Consider the following 4,285-nt stretch of genomic DNA (forward strand, 5'->3'; position numbering starts at 1 on the left):
TTTAGATGGTTATTTTTTATGATTTTTGTACTTTTGGGACCCTTGTAGCATGAGCTAGCTAATGGGGGGACTATTTAGCAAAAGGGTTGAGAGTTTGGAGGTTTACCATGAGAGTATTTATGTTGTTATCTGAAACTTTATGGGAGAAAATGAGTTGTGGTTGTTAAGTAAACAACTTTTATAAAGTGGTGTTCATGAAAAACACCTAAAACGAACCATTTTGTGAAGTTTGTTAAATGTATGGTAATTGTGTGAAAATTTGAAATTTTGAGATGCTATAGGTGTAAAAAGAATTCAGCTAAGCTTGGTTAATGAAGAAATTTGATAAAAATAGATTTATGAGCCTAGGGGTAAAATCTTAATTTGTAAAAGTCTAGGGGCAAAATGGTCATTTTGCCAAAATATGAATTATGAAATGTCTTGATTAATATGATGATTAAATTAGTGAATTTTATCATTTTAGATCAAGAAATACGAAATTCGAACCTAGGCCGGGGGAATGCCAAGGTAGTAGAATAATTCAATCTAGTCGCCCACTTTTTGTATACAGAGGTAAGTTGTACGTAAGTAAGGCAACTTTATCGCTATTATGTGTTGAATGATTGATTTTGCATAATAGGGTTGAATTTTCTTATAAATAATGCATGATGGAATTAACGTGGTAAATTCCCGGTTGAACCTAAGAATAGATTGGATATCCATGCCATGACATTTTGGTGATATGTGTGCTAGTGTAGGACCATGTCTAGGACATGGCATCATAAGAGCCAGTGTAAGACCATGTTTGGAACATGGCATCAGCAATGTTGTGAGAGCCAGTGTAAGACCATGTTTGGGACATGGCGTCGGCGTCGATATGTGTGCTAGTGTAAGACCATGTCTGGGACATGGCGTTAGCCACATTATGAGAGCCAGTGTAAGACCATGTTTCGGACATGGCATCGACATTGAGATGAGAGCCAATGTAAGACCATGTATGGGTTATGGCATCGGCATTGAGATGGGAGCAAGTGTAAGACCATGTCTGGGACATGGCATTCGCCTCGACTTGTGATCCAGTGAAAGACCATGTCTGAGACATGGCATCGGTAATTCACCCTCTTGTGTAAAGCTTTTCAGATATCCTTCAGTATTCCAAATGGTTTCACGGGTTATTTTAAAGCTTATGACAATGATATGGAATGATATAATCATGTTATGAGTGGTATAGGTTCTTATTCGAAACTCATGAGACATGAGTCTAGTTATGTTGCCTTGATGGTAAGAATGACATGACTAAGTTCTAGCTATGAAAATGATTTTGGGACGATATTGTAATATTTGGCCTATACTTGTGATATATAAGCATATAGTGATATTTACCTTTGTTCACTCAAGAATGTTGTGTTGATTTATAATATGCATGGTTGATGTTGTTACTTATTTATACGCAAATTACTAAGCTTTATGCTTACTCCTCCTCTTTTCCATCTTCATATAGTGTTGCCAAACTAGTATCGAGGATCAAGACACGTCGGAGGTATCGATCACACTATCACCTGAAGCTTTTGGTATAGCTAGTTTTAATGTTTTGAGTGTGGCATGCATGGGGACTTGATCTTTTGTTTAGTGTCATATTAGTTTAGCCACAAGTGTTGTCTCATATGGATGTGATATCATTTTGTATAGGTCATTAATGTTGGTTAATATTGATTATTAATTAATGTATTTAATGAAATTTTGATGGTTGTGGCTGTTTTGGTTATATGTGTTTGTGCTTGGATTGGTTATGCTTGATGTTGTGTAGGTTGGTGGAAGTAAAGATGACAAAAAGGCCTGGTAGATAGCTTTATTTTTGTCCACACCGGTGTGTATCTAAACTGTGTGTGACACACGGCTTGCCCATGGGCGTGTGGCAAGGCCGTGTGTTCCCTACACCTAAAGTTGGAAAAATAGAATGCCCAGTAGTAACCACACGGGTGGAGACACGGCCGTGTGTCTCAACCGTATGGAGGACATGGCCTAGTACATAGGCATGTACCATGGTCATGTGCCCCTAAAGGGTTGCTAATGTCAGAAACAAAATTTCAAGTTTTTTACACAAAGGCTGAGACACGGGCGTGTCTTGGTTGTATGGGTGACACGGGTCATGGACACGGGCTTGTGCCAAGCCGTGTGAGAAGCTTTATAGGTTCAAATTAAGAAATAAATTTGTATAGGCTAGGGACATGGGCGTGTCCCGATATGTTTAGGTCATGTGAGCCACACGGGCCTTCAACATGGCCATGTTAAGAAGACACACAGGATGTTGCCCTTCCACACGGGCATGTGCCCCTGTCTGCTTGAAATTTTACAAAGTTTTCTAGAGTGCCCAGATAATTCTCGAATCAATTCCATAATTTATTTAGGGCCTCGTAGGCCTATAGTAAGGACATTAAGGTATTGTGAAAAGTTTTAAATTGGAGTGAAATAAGGGATGTTACATTTAGTTGTATCAGAGCTACAGTTTAGTCGATTCTTAGAATAACGTAGCGTGTGTACAAGTCTAGCTATACATGCCATAATACATTGTGATAGTGTGACGACTCTTGACATTTAAATTGTGTTTTCATATAGTAAATGAATCCTGATGGAGTAGTGGCAGATGATGTGGAGAGTAATGTGCTGGCTCTCACTGAAGGGACTGCACCAGTAGAGGGTGAGCCCGTGACAATGAGTTAGAGTGGAGGGGCTAGAGAAGCCTACCTTCATATGATGGATGCCTGGTATTTGGAGTTTATTTGTGCAAACTCGAACACTCCACCTCCCCCACCCATCTAATCCCTCAACCTAACCCCATAACGCCCCAAAGGGTGGAGATTTTAAGAAGGGAGAAACCTCCGGTTGATAGAATTAGGAAGCAAGGAGCCGAGGAATTTTGAGGAATTTTGGGCGAATATAGATGATAACCCAGAGAGGGCAGAGTCCTGGCTAGAAAATACCATTAGGGTATTCGATGAGTTTTTTTGCACACCTAAGGAGTGCATGAAGTGTGTTGTGTCACTCAAGTGAGACTCAACCTACCAATGGTGGAACAACCTTGTGTCGGTTGTACCAAGGGAAAGGATTACATGGGAGTTCTTCCAAGAGGAATTCTGAAAGAAGTATATTAGTCAGTGGTTTATAGATCAGAAGAGGAAGGAATTTCTAGAATTGAAGCAAGGCCGAATAACAGTTACAAAATATGGGCGTGAGTTCGTAAGGCTCAGCAAATATGCTAGGGATTGCGTATCTTCGGAAGCCATCATGTGCAAGAGATTTGAGGACGGGTTGAACGAAGACATCCGATATTAGTTGGTATCTTAGAGTTAAGGGAGTTTGCGATGCTGGTTGAAAGAGCTTGCAAGGAAGAAGAATTGACCAAAGAAAAGAGAAAAGCTGATATTGAGTCTCGTGACTCAAGGAAAAGATAGATAGGGAAATCACATTAGTCCTCATCTAAGAGATCGCGAGAGTTCACTACTCGATCGAATGCTTTAGTGGGATTCTCGAGTAGAAATAAGAATAAACAATACACGGTATCTAAGGCTCAAACCACTTTATCGCGAGTGTTGGTAGTGCTCGACCGAATAGACCAGAATGTTCACAGTGCGGTAGACGCCATTTCTGTAACACCCCTAACCCGTATCCATCACCGAACTAGGTTTAAAGGCGTTACCAGACAATTTGGAACATTATACGAACAATTCATATACATCATTCACAATCATAGTCAAACATTACCATAGAGTCCCTTATATAGGTCATCGAGACCTTAAACATGCATTAAAAAGGGGTCGGTACTAAAGCGAGCACATAATTTTTTTTTTCAAAACTTAAACATTTTTCAAAATTGTATAGGTCAGACGCCCGTGTGAATATGTCGTGTACTTCACACAGCTTTAGACACGCCCGTGTTTCTAGGCCGTGTCAAAACAGGGCATACATACTGACTTGTCCACATAGCCACAAGACATGCTTGTGTGCTAGGTCGAGTGAAAATTAGGGAGGCTACTGACTTGGCCACACGGCGGACCACACACCCATATGTCTAGCCTGTGGTCAAAATTGACTTGGCCACACGGCCTAGCACACACCCATGTGTGCGACCGTGTGGTTTGCCCAGGCTCATTTTGAAATGGCCCTCGAGCAATACAGCTGAGACACACGCCCGTTTCTTTGCCCATGTGGGAAAAAATAGGCCGTTTGAAGGCCCAATTGCCACCCAATAAGGGTCCTTCCTACAAGCATCAAATAGGCATCTAAAGCATCATATTTTCAACCAATT

This window comes from Gossypium hirsutum, chromosome A13, assembly GCF_007990345.1.
Source record: "Gossypium hirsutum isolate 1008001.06 chromosome A13, Gossypium_hirsutum_v2.1, whole genome shotgun sequence".
Lineage (NCBI taxonomy): Eukaryota > Viridiplantae > Streptophyta > Magnoliopsida > Malvales > Malvaceae > Gossypium > Gossypium hirsutum.